Source organism: Capsicum annuum, chromosome 6 (genome assembly GCF_002878395.1).
Source record: "Capsicum annuum cultivar UCD-10X-F1 chromosome 6, UCD10Xv1.1, whole genome shotgun sequence".
Classification (NCBI taxonomy): Eukaryota; Viridiplantae; Streptophyta; class Magnoliopsida; order Solanales; family Solanaceae; genus Capsicum; species Capsicum annuum.
This window is the reverse complement of record NC_061116.1, coordinates 33609039-33629323: the sequence shown is the minus strand read 5'-3', so window position 1 is coordinate 33629323 and position 20285 is coordinate 33609039. Positions and strand designations below refer to the sequence as shown.

Below are 20285 nucleotides of genomic sequence, written 5' to 3'. Positions count from 1 at the left end.
TGGGCATGCAAATCAAGAACTTGGAAAAAGAGAATAAGAGCACAAGAGAACAAGATTATTTTACCAAATCATCTCTAAACATACTCAAGATTCTCATATTATCATACTTGAGCCACACACCACACAAAACAAGCAAGAAAAGTTTAACGGACATTTTGTCAAACACATGGTGCGCTAGTTTTATTTAAGAGAGTATCATGAGTTAAACTAGTGAAACAAGGAACCAATGACAATCTAATTATTCCAACAAGTATTAATCACCCCAATAAGCTCACAAAAACCAACTTTAGATGACCCACTATCATGAGGTATCAAGTATTGTGTCCATCCCTTAAGAGAGAATTCAAGAGTGAAGTCATGAGAGAGCACACCTTTCTTGATTTAATAGAAGGGAAAAATTGAAACACAAGTCCAAAGGAATGATCTCACTTCTTGGTAGCTTAATTTTTGTTAAAGAAAGAGAGAGAGAATGTGAAGTTTGAGATGAATGGAGAAGTTTAAGTGTTAAAGACTGTTTTTGGCTCATGTTTATGCATTTAAAAATATTTTGGGCTGACTGGTTCGGGTCAGCCAAACAAAACCAACCTATTTTTAAAACATCACTAGACTTTTTAAAAGACCTGTGCACCATCTGCATTCAACCCACAACTGGAATGCTTAAGCAGTCCCACCGCACCTCATGGCAGTAAGTGTCGGCTTCCCTTGCGTCCAACATGTTCCTGGACTGCTGCAACAAGTCTATCACATGTCCAGGCATATTTTACCATAAAAAACTATCCCAGTTACGTCCCAAATGTGACTGACATGAATCTGGACTGCTGCAGCATGTCCAGCGCAGGTCCAAACAGATTACCTGCAGCTTCTCGGCCTAAGTCTGCGCTCCAAATGCTCCTCACCTGCGGCCGACCTGCTCAACAGGTGCAGTGCAGGTTGTGCCATCTTGGCACATGATTTTTCAATCAAAATTCTTGGCTCAGAGCTCTCTTTCAAGCCTCCGAATCCACCTTCTCGCACTCCAATTTTGCTATATTACCTGTATCAATCAAAACTAAACTAAACTTAATATCAAAAATATTAAAAACATCAAAAATAAGTTTTGGGTTGCCTCCCAAGGAGCACCTTAGTTAAAGTCACGGTACGACATCCTTTACTCAATTATTTTGGCTCTTTGAGGTGAAACGAATCCACCTTAGTCGCTCTGAGTCCACCCATATGATAGTGCTTCAATTATTGCCCATTCACCACAAATCTCTTCTTCTCGTGATCTTCCAACTCATTAGCTCTGCTAGGATAAACATTTGAGATCACGAACGGGCCCGACAAATTCGACCTAAGATTTCCCACAAAGAGCTTCAATCTTGAATTAAAGAGGAGGACATCATCACCCACATAAAACTCTCGATTTAAGATTTTGGCATCATGCCACCTCTTCATCTTCTCGTTGTACAACACGGAGCTCTCATATGCTTTGAGTCAGAACTCTTCCAACTCATTAAGTTGATTCACTCTCGATTTTGAAGCGTACTCCCAGTCCATATTCAACTTTTTTAAAACCATAAAGCCTTATGTTCTAACTCGACGGGTAAGTGACAAGCCTTCCCAAACACTAATTGGTAAGGGGACATACCAATAGGAGTTTTATAGGCCGTTCTATATGCCCAAAGAGCATCATCGAATTGTCTCCCCCAATTCGTACGGCCAACATTCACGGTTTTCTTTAGGATGGACTTGATTTCACGATTTGAAACTTCAACTTGGCCACTAGTTTGGGGATTATAAGGAGTAGCAACCTTATGCTTCACCCCATACTTATCAAGAAAAGTACCAAAGATCCGATTACAAAAATGAGAGCCGCCATCACTAATAATTGCCTTTGGTGTCCCGAACCTTGAAAAGATGTACTTCTTCAAGAAAATAGTGACACTCTTGCCTTCATTGTTCGGTAAAGCAATGGCTTCCACCCACTTTTAGACATAATCGACGGCTACCAAGATATATTTATTACCATATGAGCTCACAAAGGGGCCCATGAAGTCGATCCCCCACACATCGAATAGTTCAACCTCGAGATTGGACTTAAGAGGCATCTCATGCTTCCTCGAAACACCACCTTGCATTTGCCATTGAGGACACATTTTGATCAAATCATAAGCATCTCTATGAAGGGTAAGCCAATAGTATCCACTTTGAAGAACCATAGCGGATGTTCGGATCCCACCATGATGACCACCAAATGAAGAGGAGTGACACGCCTCAAGAATATCTATCATTTCCACTTCCATGACACACCGATGGATCACACCATCTGCACACTCCCTAAAAAGGAATGGTTCATCCCAAAAATATTTTTTCACATCAAATAGAAATCGGTTCTTTTGATAATGGTTTAGCTTGTCGGGAAGCACACCGCTCATAATATAGTTAGCATAATCTGCATACCAAGGTGTAATGCTCCCCAAAAGTGACATAACTAGCTCATAGAGAAAGGTGTCATCAATATCAATCTCACCTAACCTCTCATGATTGGACTCAAGGCGGGAAAGGTGGTCAGCTACTTAATTTTCGCACCTCTTTCGATCTTTCACTTCAAAATTGAACTCTTACAAGAGAAATATCCACCTAATCAATTGAGGTTTTACCTCTTTATTTGCCATGAGATATCAGAGAGCAGCGTGGTCTGTGTGTACAACCACTTTTGTGCCTAACAAATAGGCCCAAAACTACTCAAAATCATACACCACTCGTAACAACTCTTGATTTATAACGGTATAATTACGTTGAGCATCATTCAACATCTTTCTTGCATAATAAATTAGATGAAACAAATTCTCTTTCCTTTGGCCCAAAACCATACCTAGAGCAACACCACTTGCATCACACATTAATTCAAATGGCGATGACCAATCCGGAGCTACTATGAGAAGAGCCAACACAAGAAGTTCCTTGAGACAATTGAAAGCTCTTACACAATCATTATTAAATTCAAATTTTTCCTCCTTTTCAAGAAGCTTGCACAACGGATGAGCGATCTTCGAAAAATCCTTAATGAAACATCGATAGAACCCAGTATGACCAAGAAAACTTCTAACGCCCTTCACGGAGATCGGTGAAGGTAACTTAGCAATCACCTCAACTTTTTCATGATCTACTTGGATGCCCTTTCCTGAAATTTTATGGCCTAAAACAATGCCTTCCTTTACCATGAAATGACATTTTTCCAAATTCAAAACAAGATTAGTCTCCACACACCGTTCAAGGACTTTACTTAAGTGAGCGAGGCAAGAATCAAATAAATCCCCAACCACGAAGAAGTCATCCATGAAAACCTCCATTGTATCCTCTACCATGTCGGAAAAAATAGACAACATGCATCGTTAGAACATGGCCGGTGTGTTGCATAACCCAAAGGGCATGCGCTTGAAAGAAAATGTGCCATAGGGACAAGTGAAAGTGGTCTTTTCTTGGTCTTTCGAGGCGATGCAAATTTGATTGTACCCCGAGTAACCATCAAGGAAGCAATACCAACCTCCACCGGCTAGTTTATCAAACATTTGATCCATGAATAGTATGGGAAAGTGGTTTTTGTCGGTCCATGAATTTAATTTTTGATAATCCATACACACTTTCCAACCCGTGACCGAGCGCATAGGTATAAGATTATTATTCTCATTTGGGACCACCGTCATGCCGCCCTAATTAGGAACACATTGAACTGGACTTACCCACGTAATATTTGAAATTGGGTAGACAACTCCTGCATCAAGCCACTTAATAATTTCTTTCTTAAGCACCTCTTGCATTGGTTGATTTAGTCTCCTTTGGTGTTCCACACTAGGAACATGTTCAACATTTAGCTTGATTTTATAAGAACAAATTTTGGGAAGAATGCCTATAATTTCTGTGATAATTCATCCGATAGTACGAATAAACTTTTTCATAATTGATTTCAAGACATCCAATTGATAAGGTTCAAGATCACCCGCTACAATAATTGGTAATGCATTATCTTCACCCAATAAAACATATTGGATATGGGATAGTAACAACTTAAGTTCGAGTTGAGGTAGTTCAATAATAGACAGCTTGGCGGGTGGACTCTCATGGTTTTTCAAATCAAGATCCAATTTGATCGGGTTATTGGTGTAAGATCCAAGACCCGTCAATGAAGCTACCACCTCATCATATTCTTCAACCACCTCACTTTCAAAGTTCCAAAATACACCTACTCCGAGGTCATTCACAAGATCCATTTCGACGGTGTTCGCTACCTCATCATCAACCACATCAATCACCAAAATAACTTGCAAGTCCGTAGATTACTTCATGGGCTTACACACATTGAAGGATACTTCTTCATTGTTCACCGGAAGTTTTATCTCCCCACATTCCATATCCACTAAGGCCCTTCCGGTAGCTAAGAATGGTCTACCAAGAATAAGTGGGACCTCATGATCAACCTCATAATCGAGAATCACAAAATCGGCTGGAAATATAAACCAGTCAACTTTCACCAAAACATCATACAACACACCAACGGGCTTTTTAATTGAATGATCGGCCATTAGAAGCCTCATAGTGGTAGGCTTAGGAGCACCCAAGCCTAACTTTCGAAACACGGTGAATGGAATCAAATTAATACTTTTCCCAAGATCACACAATGCTTTTTTTGAATTTGTAGACCCCGATAGTGCAAGGAATAGTAAATGCACTCGGGTCTTCTTTCTTTACCACCATTATGCTAGACATTATAGCACTATAATTGTGGGTTACCTCAATTATTTCAAAATCCCTGACTCACTTCTTTGTAACTAAGTCCTTCATAAATTTAGAATACCCAAGCATTTCTTGTAAGGCTTCTAGCAAAGGAATATGCACCGATAAATTGCTAAACTTCACAAGAAACTTCTTGAACTTGCTATCATCATCCTTCTTCTTGAGTCTTTGTGGAAATGGGGGAGGAATTTTGATTTTGGCAATGGAACAATTGGAGTTTCATCCACTTTGGAATATCATAATCAATCACCTTCAAAGTTTTCTCACTTTCAATATTTTCTTCAACTACCATTGGTTGTTTAACACTTGTCTCATTAGGCTCTGGATCATTATCAATTGATTCTTTTAGCCGCCTTCTCTTTGCATTGGCTTGTTCTTTATTTTTCTTTTCATTGGGGCCTTCATCAAGATCAACAACATTTTTAACAGAGAGTCTGACCACTCGTAATGACAATAGCCATGATGTGAGCATCATTTTTAGGATTGACAACCGTGTCACTAGGTAATCCACCCTTTGGTCTTGCATTAAGTTGTGCTCATATTTGGCCCAATTGAGTTTCAAGTTGCTTGATAGAGGCCGAGTGAGATGTCACCGTTTGACTTAGTTGTGAGAAGTCACCGTTTATTTCTCTCACCATTTTATCGGTCCCCTTAATACTCATTAGAATTCGATTAAGGGTGTCTTCAATTTTGAGATTATCCAAGTCAATGAAACTTGACTCTTTAACCTTTGCCCGATCATGTAGAGGTACGTACCAATCATAATCTCTCTCCTTATCTCTCCAATCTCGATATCTATCATGATCTAATTCCTTCCAACCTTGATTCCTACCTTGCCTTTGAAACGTAGGGTGGGAACCCCCGATTGGTTTGACAAGAACCAAATTTCTTCATCAAGGGACTTTGTTTCCTCATCATCGTAAGTTTTAGCACTCTTAGAAGCAACGGCGTTAACCGCCTTAGAAGGAGCTTCAATAACATGCTTGGTGAGAAGATCTAGTTGCATCATCACTTTAGCCATATTTGCATCCCTTTCTTCATTCTTTTTCTTTTGCTCTTGACTTATAAAACATATGGAGGGAGCCCCCATGGCCACCTCGGTATCTCTTGTGTGCCACCCTCTACTTTGTTTGGCCACTTAATCTAATAAGGTTGATGCAATAACATATGATAATCTAACAAGGGAACCCCCGGCCGCATTGTCGGCTACCGTCTTATTCAATTGATCCAATGCCCTATAGAAAATTTGAAGAAGCATTTTATCCGGAACCTCATGATTTAGACATTGCATTAACTTGTTGTTGAATTGTTGCCAAGCCTCTTATAATGGTTCTCCATTAAGTTGGCGAAAGATGATGATTTTGTCTCTTAGTTGCAACATCCGAGAAGGAGGAAAGTATCTTTCCAAGATTACCTCCATGAGCGCAACCTATGAAGTGATAGACCCCGCGGGAAAAGACCACAACCATAAGACCGCTTCTCCTGTTAAAGAGAATGGGAAAAGACGCAATCGGATTGACTCTTAAGATATGTAGGGCATGTCAAATGGAAAACACACCTCAATAAAATTCGTCAAGGGTAGATTAGCATCCTCATGTGCTTGACCTCCAACAAACCTTTTCATTTGAAGCAAGTGAATCATCACGCTAGTAACGTGAAATACTCTATTTCCTTCCATCGGTGGAATACGAATAGCACTAGCTTGACCCGCATCACCGAGGTGATCCTCATCCTCATGATACCCATCAATCAACCCGGTATGACTACCGTGTTGACTCATAGTATCGTGTATACTATTACGCACACCTGAGAAAGAATAAAAACACCAAACAATGAAAAATAAAACACCATGACTAACCCAAAGTAACTAAAAATACTACAACACAACAACGCCACTTTTGATAACGCTCAAATTACACTCTTGAACGGGTGTAAGCGATCGTTGTCAATATAATAACCTAACTTAGGTTGGGGTCAAATCCACAAGGAGTGAAAGCATGGAATTCAAAACTCAAGAGTATTGATAGTCTACTAAGAGATGACCCATAGTGTGAATAAAGCAAGAATAAATGTAAAATGGGGGATTTAGTTTGAATGTGTTTATGAATGACAACTACTTCTATTTTAGTGCACTAGCTTGACGTTGAAGAATGCTAAGAGTGAATTCAATTGAGAATAAGCCTTGGGGTTATGCAGTTATAGGTGTGGGATCATGTATGGGTATTTGGCCATTTATTCAACTTTTAGCTAAAAGTCATGGGTAGGCTAGATGTCAATGTATTGGTGTCAATCTTTCAATTACAACACCAAATTTCACAAATGGGTTCTTTCGAACACCTCACAAACGTGACAATTTCCCACATCTATTGTCTCAATTGACATCCTTATGTCTAAGAGATATCATTAAATGAAATGAATCAAGTTATTCGTTGCATTTATTCCTCACCCATGTCCTCTCTTTCGAGAATGACATGGGTTCTAGGGTGATTGGAGTTTGCAATCCTCAACTCTCAATTAATTCATGAAACAAATGCAACACCCATCACAACTAACTAATTAGAAAAATAATTAGCTAAAACCCATGCACTACCACTATCTAAGCAAGAATAACCCCAAGATTGAAACTTAGCTATTCATAGATAAACAGGATAAGAATATACCAAAGTTATCATTAACCTCATCCATGAGAGATAGAGACAATGTAATTCCACACTTGAGGTTTCAATAATTCTTCAAAGAAAAATCACTACCACGTATTTTTCATTCAAGCTTAGTACAAAATTCTCAAAAGATAAAAAGATAAGTGCTAAAAGAGAAGAGAGAAGCTAAGAGCTAAAAGGGAGGCTATCTTCAAAAGATGAAAACTAGGTCTTGAAAAAGGAGCTAAACCCTCCTTTTAAACTCCACTCTACATTTGATGGAAATTACAAAATTGCCACCTTATTTTGATCTGCTTGAGCGGATCTAAAGCGGATGAAGAGCAGACAGAGAGCAAATTGCTAGCATCTCCAAAGCAGATGTGAAGCGGATGCGAAGTGGATGACTCATTTCCTTCACATTTGGCCTCTTGATGACTTGAATGACTTGCCCAATCTTCTCTTTTAACTTTTATCTACATAAATGAGCATTACGTAAGAGAGTAACATTAAATGAATGGAAATGCATGATAATTTAGGCTTAAAAGGTGCTAGCTAGCCGTCAAATTAACGACTTATCTGTATCCCATGGTTTGCCTCTTTTTTTCCAGTTATGCCCTTACTTAATGTTATATAATTCCATTTTAGCCTTCACCTTATATTATGTAACTCCACCTCCTACCCCACCCCTCACCCCACCAGTCTCACTCTACCCCCTTCACCCTTCCCCTCTCCCCCTCTCCCCTCCTCCCTCCATCCTCCCCCCTCCCTAATTTTTTTTTAAAATATTTCAAACTTTTGCTTATCCCACCTCCTGCATTAACCTAACCCCACCCCCGACAAACCCCTACCTTAATTTATTTTTTTTAATTTGTTTTTTTCAAAAATTCAAAAATGTTTTCTTCCCCCCCCCCCCAAGCCCCCCAACCTACTAGTCCCCCCTCTTCCACCAATTACCTTTTTATTTTTAAAATTTATGTTTTAAAACTTTTAAGAAAAAATTCTTACATCACCCCCTCACCAACTCCCCCCTCCCTCCCCCAAACAAAAAAATTATTTTTTAAAAAAAAAATTAAAACTTTTTTCTTACCTCAGTCCCTATCCCAACCTCCTACTCCACTACCCCACGCCCCAAATATTTTTTTAAAAAAATTTAAATATTTTCTTGCCCCGCCACCTTTGTCATATTTGTTTTTAATATTTTGTGTTAGATATATAGAAATGCTTTTAGAAAATATTTTTCTATTTGCATAACGAATACAAGAAAATAAGTAAGAAATAATTCAATTTTCTAGAAAATATTTTTTGAATTCAATACCGAACATGCCCGTAGCATACACAAAAGATGGATTTAGGCTTTGTACTTGTCATTGATATCACGTCCCAAAACACCAAAAAGAAATAAAATTTATTACTATAAAAAATGAATATGGTTATATTTATTTTGATCTACCCTTTTATTTCGTGAATTTAACAACTTAATATATCTACATGATATAATTTATGACAAATTAGTAGGAAAAAAATTATTTTATTAACAATTATTGATAAATTTAATATTTATAATAATTAAGTATTTTAGTAAACTTACTAGTTATGATATAATACCATACTGTCAAACCAAATAATAAAACTATTATTAAACAACAATGAACGATTTAGTCTATCCAAACATGGTATTGTACTATACTGTACAGTAATATAGTACCATACATTATGAAACCATGGAAAACCACTATCCAAATAGAGTGTTAAATAGAAAAAATGAGCTAAAAAGAATACGGTCATGACCCAGGCTAACGGGCTGTGCGGGTACCTACACTATTACAAGTAGCTAGGAGAACCCTTTATTACCCAACTAAAAATATGCGGAAAACTTTTATTTTTAAGGAAATATAAAGTAAATTAAATACTAATAAATAAGCTTTTTCAAAAATTCTTACAAATGTTCTTCACTATCCCAAGACTTGCTCAGACATGTACAAGAGCTATCTATAATAGCATAGACTGACAATGAAATAAATAATACAAGGACTCTAACATCTGCCAGGAAGAAAGTGCAGAAGTTACTGCAAACTAACTTGCATTTAGTCTACCCCCCAATAAGGAATGTAGAAGAGTAGGTTCAGTACAACCACATGTACTGATAGGCATCATCGGCCGACCGTGTTAGTTCATATAATCATAAAGTAGAATTACAAAAAATAAATCATGATATTTTGAATGAAATATAATTCAACCAAGGCTGTAATAACATTATTACTTAACCTATATAAGTTACATCATCCATTTACTCTTCAAACTCCATCGGTATTATATTCACTACTAATATACTCTAGCGTCATTAATTCACACAATAAACCACAATCCAACGCTAATACATCACTATTCCTCTTTATTCACCTTATCTTTTTCATTATACATATTCATAGGAACAAACCCGTAATCAAAGACAAGCCACACTAATCTCTATCTAACAACCAAATGCTCTCATATAATATTAAAGAATGATAACTAGCTATTCTGGTAAGCTATGATTAAAACACGTATAAATGAAGCTAGTCAACCAACATATAAGTAAGTATAAAGTTTCACTTCTTCAAATACATATCACACAATCAAATACCCAATGAATGAATAATACAACAATAATAGATCAAACAGTGGTCACAAACAAGCCACATAACCATCAAGAGTATCAACCATACTATCAACATCCACAGACTCAACACAAATATATACACACATAATATGGGACTTATTTTTTCCTAAATAGTCATGACCTGTAGCGAACAATCTATGTTCATATACCGTATCGGCGTGGTACCCGATCCACCATATACATATTCGTACCAGCATGGTACCCAATCCATTATATACATATCTGTACCAGCGTGGTACCTGATCCAACATACACATATTTGTACCAGTGTGGTACCCTATCCAACATATATATATCCGACCGGTGTGGTACCCGCTCCATTATATACATATCTATAACGACCCAAGACTACCCCTAGTTGTTCATGGTGCTCATGATCTCGAAGGACCATAAGCTAACCTTCTACTGATATTTGTACCTGAGCTCTGCATAATATAATATAATAAATATGGAAAACTAGCAGAAAACTTGCCATAAGGTTCAAAATATATAAAATACTTAAAACTAAAAATTGAATACTGATACATCTGTCCGAAAAGCCTCTAGACTGTCTGAACTGTGGAGTTGATGGGACATGTCCCCAACTAACTCTGTCTACTGAAAATAAACTAAATCTAATGCGATAATAAAATAAGGATCATTCTCAAATGAAGAGGACTCATTGCTATGTCTACTACTACTGACTGAGACTGAGCTGCTAAGGGTACTCTGGACCTCATGCCTCTGAACCTATGGTGTAAAGTAAAACACCATAGCATAAATGCATCAGTACGTGGGAATATACTGAGTATGCAAGATGAGGTAAGGCTAAATGCAAGGGCTTATGCATGAACAAGTACTTAACTGAATAATCTTGAGAGTACTGAATGAGGACATATGTATGAATGCACAAACCATAACTGAAATCATCGTGACTCTGAATACTGAAACTCGGGTACTTCTTTACTGACATATACATTCACTACTAATACTGAGATACTGAACAACTGAAACTTCTAATATTGATAACTGAGTACTGAAGTTGAGATCAGTCCTATCTAAAGAGTGATCTCGGAAACTGATGATACTAAAGCTGATTAACTGAATTTACTCATATCAATAACTGAGTTCTGAGCTTGCTACAATTAATTGACTAAATCTGAGATCAAACCTTTCTAACGGATGATCCCTGAATCTACTATCAATGATAAGAAATGATTATGTTTGAGATCAGACCAATCTAGGGGAAAATCTCTGAATTAGATAATGAGAATAATCAAATGAACCTGAGACTGAGATCAGTCCTATCTAACGGGTGATCTCTGAATCTATTAGTACTGATACTGATTAACTTTATGAGAGACCAGGCCTATCTAGCAGGTGGTCCATGAATCTATGGAACTATCTGAGTTTCGTACTAAGATAGGTGACTGTATCTGATAGTCCTGATTTTTGAGTTCTACTCTGAAGACTGATACTGAAACTATAACTGTGGGAGTTCTCACTTAACCGACATGCCTCAAATCTGAACTAATGGGATCCAACCTGTAATCCCAGCTGGAAAGGTGTCAATACCATGCCACCGGTAAAGACCTCTACTCTGGTCAAGCCTCTCTGATGGGTGACCCTGAATAGGAAGCCAAGCCTAAGGCAGTATAATATTCAAGCCTTTATCTAACGGGTGACTCCTGGTCCTGCGCTGGCTACGCAGTTTAGGAGTTCAGGGATTGCTGCTAACAACTTTGCCTCTCTAACAGGAAAGTCGTCATCCCTGCACTCGTTCGGTGCTTGCTCCTACTCCCAACTGAAAGACTCTGGACTTATTCTTAACTGAATTTAAACTGAGCTAAATCTGTTACTGATCATATTTCTCAAATAATCTAACTGAGTTAAGCTGAGTTCACTTAGTTTCATTATCTGATGGAATACTACTGAATCTCGTTATCTGACTGTACTGAGCTCTGAATAGATTACTTGAATGCTATTGAGGTCTGAACCGAACACTTAAATACTACTAGATCTCAGTTGAGTACTTAAATGAGGCTAGAATGCTAATGATACTGAGGTTACTTAAATTTTGTAACAGTCTGGGAGTACTGAGTTCTATAACTCACTGAGTTCTGAGAATCGTGGCTTGACTGAGATTAACGTGAAAACTGACACGGGCTCTAGACTGCAGCTAATTTATCCGGTATAAATAACCCCAGGACTCGATAACATAAAAGTAAAACACAACCATTCTTGAATAATCATGACCATGGACATTCATTCACCATCACAATCACTAAAGCATCTCTTCAAGCATTTAAAAATCATAAACATGTGATAATATAGGAAGACATGCTATTGGATCATACTCCATTCAACAAGGTCTTGCATCAAACACTTAGCATACATTAAAGAACACATAATTGGGGAATTTCATGCTATCATGTTACAATTCATTCACTAAGGCTTTTTAATAAACTTGGTATGCATGAGCTTGCACATAATTGGAGATTTTTATTCAACATGCTATAATGTCTCTAATTTCTTCACATAAGCATTTTATCAAACATATGAGGATCATGCTTTGTTTATTCAACAATTTCTACACTTAATTGACATGAACACATCACTTAACAAGCAACTTGAAGAGGGTTTATCATGAATATCACCTACTAGGGCCAAAGCTTGAAAACCCTGTAATCAAAACATGAATTAAAACTCAATAATAGCATGAACTTCAATTTCAACTCATATGAATCATGAAAACTCATAAACATAAGATCTTTGAAATTTAGAAAAGGATTCTTGAGCTTCTTAGATGAAAGGGCCCAAGAATTAACATCTGCATACCTTAGGAAACTCTTTCTTGAAGGCTCTTGGAGAGATTCTTAATTTTCTTGATTTTTCTTGAAGAAGGGTTTTGATCTTGTTCTTGGGTTTTTGATCTTGAAAGAAAATTTAATTTGATGTTATGGATGAGAAATGAAGCCCTCAGCTTCATTCAAGATATATAAGTATAAAAAGGGTGGGAAAACACCAAAAAACCCTTTTTTAAAAATGACTTAAAAATACTGAACGGGATTTGCGAAGGTCGAAGTGACGGTCTTTCACTAGTCTGATGGCCCGTCGGATCGTCCGTTGCACGTTGGTCAGAAAAAGGCCACACTGACTCAGTAGCGACGGTCTTAGCGACGGTCCGTCGCTAGCTTGACGGTTCGTCGTCTTGGCTGTCGAACTTAGGCCAGAAAAGAGAGTCACTGCCTTGGTTACGACGGTCCGTTGCAAGCTTGACGGTCCGTCAACCTGTCTATCGCACCTGGGCAATTCCGACAGCTCTTAGTAAAATGGCCATAACTTCCTCATCCGATGTCGAATTTTGAGGAAATTGGTATCGATGGAAAGGTTATTCAATTATCTACATGAAAAAAATTCGATATTAGGAAAATTCTAAACGGTTTAAAATATTTCTCACTTGAGAAGTCACTTCTTAATCTTTTAGGGGATTTACGCTTCACTTGACACGCTCTAAGGCTCAGACTATGAGAGAATTTTATGGGGTCTTACAATATATATACCGGTGTGGTACCCGATCCATCATATACATATCCGTACTAGTATGGTATCCGATCTAACATATACATATTCGTACAAGCGTGGTACCTGATCCATTATATACATATCCGTATCAATGTGGTACCCGATCCAACATATACATATCTGTACCGGCACGGTACCCGATCCACCATAAATAAGTAATATCAATATCAAATTTACACTTCCTCACAACATACAATACGATGTTCCAAGTTTATAAGTACACTTAAAGTCATGAGACAATTCCATCAAGTAAATTTCAAGAATCATTTATACACGCATCAACAATCCAAACATCACCAAGTTATTCATGGCATTAATACAAGGAGTTATCATTATTAAACAAGCCTCTCATAGGCACATTTCAATAAATCATCATTATCACCAATTTAGCCTCTCATGGGCATTCAATAGATAAAGTGATTTTATCAATACTAAAATAAGAATATCATAAAATAAATCACAATTTAACACTTAAGCATGCAAGTCACTATTGGAGTATTACTTACTCATTAATTATTAAAATGTTACTACCCCTTTCCACATAATACAATCATCACACTAATTTAAGTCATCTATCCTTTAGATATTACTATGCTCATTAGTACTTAATCCTAGCATGGTTCTCCTCACCATATTATTGTCCAACACGTACAACTTAATATCATTATAACTCAACTAGGTTCATCACCAGAACAACTAAGAACTATCATGTCCACATCCTTCATTTATAACAATCTCATTGCAGCACATAGCACATAATATCACAAATATCATATAATTAATCAATAATATAGTTTTTGGGATTAAAGTCAAGTTCTCGTGTCTTTATCCACCTCAACTCCATGCCTGCAGGCCTAGACATTCTTTCTCCCATCAATTCTAAATTATGAAAGTATAATATAACAGAATCTTCTACTCATTAAACCTAGCCTACCTGTACGCCAAACTTTTGGAAGAAGCAAGTTGCAATAAGGATGCTCTTTCCTTTCTTTCATGCCTTGGAACAATCAATCATCTAAAAATCAAGCAAGTATAAGAGTAATTAAATAATTACTCTTCAAACAAATATCGTGGGGATTCAAACCCACTAATTCTTCCCTTAATTCAAGGTCTATATCATTCCCCAATTCAATTAACCATTAATTAGCTCTTTCAAAATTAACTCATCCCCATTAATGAAGTTTTTATGTTAAAGGTCTCATCTTTACGGAATTCAAGGTTCCTAATCATCAAAATTCATTATCTAGTTTATGAAATTCATTTTAGAAATCTTTAATTTATAGTTTAGAATCAGCTTCAGGTCATATTAAAAACACCCATGAGTATTCCCACAAAAAATTCCACCATTAAAAGTCTTTTTAAGGATTTCAAGATGTTAAAGAATTAAAAGACGAAGAAAATAATGGAAAAACTTACCTCAACGAAGGAATTTCACCTTAAGCTTTGGAAAATCATCTCTCCAGGGTTGAGGAATGAAATTTTGGGGTTTTAGACCTAAAATACATCTGAAGTTGATTTAAACATCATCAAAATTTTCGGTACAACAAAATCTCATTTTTGCCCAGAGAGTACTCAGTAAAACAGTCATAACTTTTTACTCTGAATTCAGACTGAGAAACGGTTTGTTGCATTGGAAAGAGGACTCAGAGATATTTGATTTGGTAGGTATAGGGATCCGAAAATCCTTATATTCAATGAGATATGATCATTTGAAGTTTCCTCTAATAGAAACCCATATCGAAACTGTATAGGAAAGAAAGTTTTATACTTAACTTTGTGTTAGGGATATTGTACGACTTTAATTCATACCTAAAGAAATTTCATATAAATTATTGATATTATAACTCATGAATAATTAAATTCATCGGGTTTGAGTCTATCTAGACACATCCGAAGGCTAAAATCTTCGCCGAAAAGTTTAATGTGACCTAATAAATAAAATATTGCCTATTTTGGACACAAGTTAATATTGAGGAATGAAAATTAAGAATTTTTATGAATTTATTATGAATAATTTAGTAACGATAAAATGGGTCGTTACAGATACTTGAGAGTTGGATGAATTAAAAGGGACACATATCTAGTCAAAGTCAACTAAGTGAATTTAGGTTCTAATTATAATTTGTAAGACACTGGGAATAAATATTACAATATTAAAAATTATTTTCTCTCTTTCATATTTCAAATTTTAAACTTTCAAAATTTCAATCTTGTCCTTCATCATTTCTCTTTTTCTTCACCTGCTTCTTTTTTTGCCCTTTTTCCTTTTCCCCTACTTCTTCTTCTTCCTCTTTTTCATATTTGTCATTTTTCTTCTACAATTTTTTCCTCTGCCTTATCTTTTTGCCATTTTTTTCTTTTTTTTTCTCTTTACCTTCGTCTAGAATTTTCATCTTTTTATTTGTGAGTTTTTATCTTATTCTACTTCTTCATTCAGATTTCGTTGTGAAAATTTCCCGTGAATATTGAGTGAAAGAAATTACAATCATCGAAAAATAATCGAGGGTTGTTTAAGCAATCGAAAAATGTTTAAACAATCAAAAGTTGTTTAAGAAAATGAAAGATAGTATTTAAATAGTCGAGGGTTGTTTAAACATCTGGTAGTTGTTTGAATGTGGTAATGATGTAGAGGAGGATGGTGGTTTGGGGAGGGGAGGAGGGATATTGTTTAAACAATCGGGAGTTGTTTAAGAAAATGAAAGATGTTGTTTAAACATCTACTAGTTGTTTGAAAATATTGACAACATGGAGTATTAGAGGTGGTTACGGGCGCCGAGAGGGGAAGGGGGTGAAAGAGGAGAAGGAAAAAATTAGTGGGAGGTTTGTATAAATAAAAAAACTTATGGGGGTGTGAAAATGTGTAAATCATTTAAGAGTTGTGTCCTATTTTCTTTATTTTCACTGCTAAATGTCTTTTTTAATTGTCCCTCCCCAAAAAACATGTCAAACACCTCACTTTTTTAAAAATAAGAAATTTTCTTTTTTGAAAGGATAAGTAACAACAGTTTTGGCCTCTTAAAACTTGATCATAGTGGCTATATGTAGGGGGGGGGGGGGGGGGGGAATTAAAAAGGACTTTTTTGAGAGTGAAAAAAAAAATGGGACACAACTCTTAAGAATGTAGTAGAAGGCACGCTTTTTTAATTAGTGATGATGACACATATTTTTAAATATTCATAAATTTTTTTATTTACACAAACCTCCCGCTACTTATTTCATTCTCCCTCCTCCATCCCCTCAGCCCCATCCCCATCCCCTCTTCCCGCGCCTCTAACCCCCTCCAAACAATTAGCAGATGTTTAAATAATTTTTTATTATTTAAGCAACATCTTTCATTTTCTTAAACAACTCCTAATTATTTAAACAATATCCCCCTTTAGAAACCACTCCCCTCCTCCACATCATCACTACTTCCAAACAACTAACAGATGTTTAAGAAACTCTTGAGTTATTAAAATAATATTTTTTGTTTGCTTAAACAATTCTAAATTATTTAAATAATATTTTTCAATTGCTTAACAACTCTCAATTATTTTTCGATGACTGTAATTTTTTTCACCAAATATTCTCTGTTTTTTTACAACCAAATCTAAATGAAGAAACGGAATAAGATGAAAACACACAAATAAAAACATGAGAATTCAAAACACTCAGAAAAAAAAAAAGATAAGACAGAAAAAAAAATACAGAAGAAACATGGCAACTATGAAAAAGAGAAAGAAGATAAAGAAGAGGAAAAGGAAAAAAAAAAAAGAAATAGGTGAAGAAAAAGAGAAATGAGGAAGGATAGAATTGAAAGTTTGAAACTTGAAATATGACAGAGAAAAAATAATTTTTCAATATTGCAATACTTGTTCTCAATATTTCATGAATTATAATTAGGTCCAAATTCACTTAACTGACTTTGATTAGATATGTGTCCCTTTTAATTCATTCAACTCTCAAGTATCCCTTTTAGCTCATTTTTCCATGTAAGGGTGGACATGGTATGGCGTGGTATGTTATTTGAAATTTCGGTATAGTAATTTTGGTATTAGATTTTTAAAAGTACTATACAATTACCACACCATAATAATTCAGCAAGGTTCGATATTTTGAAGTTCGATTTTGATGTCACGATGTGGTAATGGGTAACCATGTTTATTCAACTTCGATAATATATTCTCGTATAATAGAGTATTATGATTTCAACTTTTAAAAAAAACATATCATTGTATCGTACTAACACATTACATATGTAAAAATATATATTCAAAAGAAAGTATAAATAATTTCTTTTGTTAATCAATTACATAAAAAAATATTCAAAATCAAGATAGAATAGCTAGAGTTCGAACACAAACATTTAGTACTACATTGTGTATTTATTAATATTTTAATAATATATATAAATTATTTGTGCAACTATATACTTTAGTATGATATTCGGTATTTCGATATGTCATTTATAAATTTTAATGCCGCATCAAATACCAAAAAAAAATAAATTAAATGTATATCATATCCACACCAAATATCATAATAACAAAATCATGATATCAAAAGTTTCAGTTTAATATGGTAATTTGATATGTACCATATTATGTCCACCCGTAGCTATATTTGTATCTGTTTTCCCCTCAAAAAGTGTTATTCACTTTTGAGGAAAGGTTTTTTTTTTTTTGAATCTTTTACAGGACAACTTTTGCTATTCCCAAAAACACTTGCTTTCTTCCTTAAATCTTAATTAATAATTTATAACTAATGTAGTCTACTTTAACTTTTAGCATAAACTCATGCTTCATATTGAAGAATTAATTTATGCTTTTTGAATATTTTAATTTGAAAGAAACTATTACCCAAATGTTTAAATATGAGTTAGAGTTATGTTTTAAAAAAATGAGAAAAGACATAGTGACACCACTGAAATTATCTCAAATTTTTAAAAAGACGTTTTAAGTTTGTGAAGGTGCTATTACCCCCACAAAATTTATAAAGATCATTGTAAATATATACTTTTGATTGATTTTCAGTCCAACTTTAGACTCAACAACCACGTGTGTATCACACTTATTTAAAATAATATTAGTATTAATTTAATTAAAAAAAATTATTAAGGGTCTATTTCGTCGCTCACTTTTTTATCAGGTCTCAGATTCCATTTTTTCTCTGAAAAAAAATGGGGGAGGGGAGGAGGGGGGAGGAGGATTAAAATTAAAATTTTCAAAGATTAAAAATCTTGTGAAAGCTTACTTCATAAGGAATTGGAGAAGAGAAGGAATGATGATTTCTGAAAATATGTCCAAACACGCTTACAAAAGCTTGAAGAGGGTACTGTAGATTCATCCTTATTCTATTTTTTTTTTACTTTCCTTCAATTTGCTTAAGAATTATTGTTCTTATTAAAATCTTGATTATAAGTAACACTATAATTCAAAGAACTTGTAATCGAGATTTTGAATTAGTGTTATGTTGATTATGTACAATACTGTAACTCAATGAACTTTTATCGAGATTTTTCTATTTCGTAATCTGGTTACTAATAGTTGTATCAGGAGATCTATTTGTAATCTATTTGACATTATAACAATAGTTTATCTCAAAACCTAATCATAATTGACAAACTTGATTTCATCACTTGTGTATAAAAGAAGAAGAAATTAAAGCAAATACATGAAAATTTCTTACCTTTTAATCTGATTTTATTGAGAAGGAGCAAATTTGTTTTGAATAGATCTTCCAAGCTTCTCCAGCCATTAATTGAGAATTGAGGAAGAAGAGAAGATAACACTCATAAAGAAAGAATAAAGTCCGATCCTTTCCACATGGCATTTTTTAATTGGTTCCTATACAAAATATTTCTCATTCACACGTGTGACTTGCGTGACAACACACATGAACTGAAAATCGATTAAAGTGTGTATTTATAATAGTCTTTGCAAGTTTAGTGGGGTAAGACCCACACAAACTTAAAATGTCTTTATGAGAATTTGAGACAACTTTAGTGGTGTCTTTATGTCTTTTATAAAAAAAAAAAAAATTGATGTTAAATTAAAAAAGGAAAAAGGATGAAATTTACTCTTATACTTCGAAAAATTGGCTAAATATACACTCCATCATACTTTGGAGCTACATTTGCCCTTGTTGTCATACTTTATGGCCTATTTTGAAAAATTGGCTAAATATATTATTCGTCATACTTTGAGGATAAATTTACCCTTAAGGTCATATTTTGGGGTCAAATTTACCTCATTGTTCAAAAACTCTTCACATGTACCATTCCTTTAATTTAAAACCCAAAATCAATGTCAAATGCCCCAATTTTTAAAAAATAAAGCGCACCCTAAGCCCCAAACGACTCGAGCCACAAAAAAAGCACAAACAAATATACCTTCTTAAGTTTTGTTGGTCAAATTTTTCTAACGAGATTAAGCCACTAGATATTTATAACTGCATAATTCTAAAAAAAGAATTTACATCAGTGCAAGCTCAAACAAATATACTGCTCCCTCAGTTCATGGATATGCCTTAGTGTGGAGCTCATAAAATGGCACTTAGCGGTCAAATCCAACAGATTAGGCCTATTGATATTTGTTTGAGTAATTGAGTTAAGCGGTCTCCTTTTGAGTCACTCGTAACATCCCTTCATTCTTATATCTATATATATAAGT

General features: G+C 35.2%; 1 long non-coding RNA gene across 1 annotated transcript; it reads right to left on the bottom strand.

Moving 5' to 3' along the window:
* Positions 1–7419: 7419 nt before the first annotated feature.
* LOC107875085 lies at positions 7420–19435 on the bottom strand. Its single transcript, XR_001675736.2, has 3 exons — positions 19303–19435; positions 15052–15129; positions 7420–7885 (listed from the first exon to the last, which is right to left on the bottom strand). It is a non-coding gene; the product is annotated as an uncharacterized LOC107875085 (long non-coding RNA).
* Positions 19436–20285: the final 850 nt, after the last annotated feature.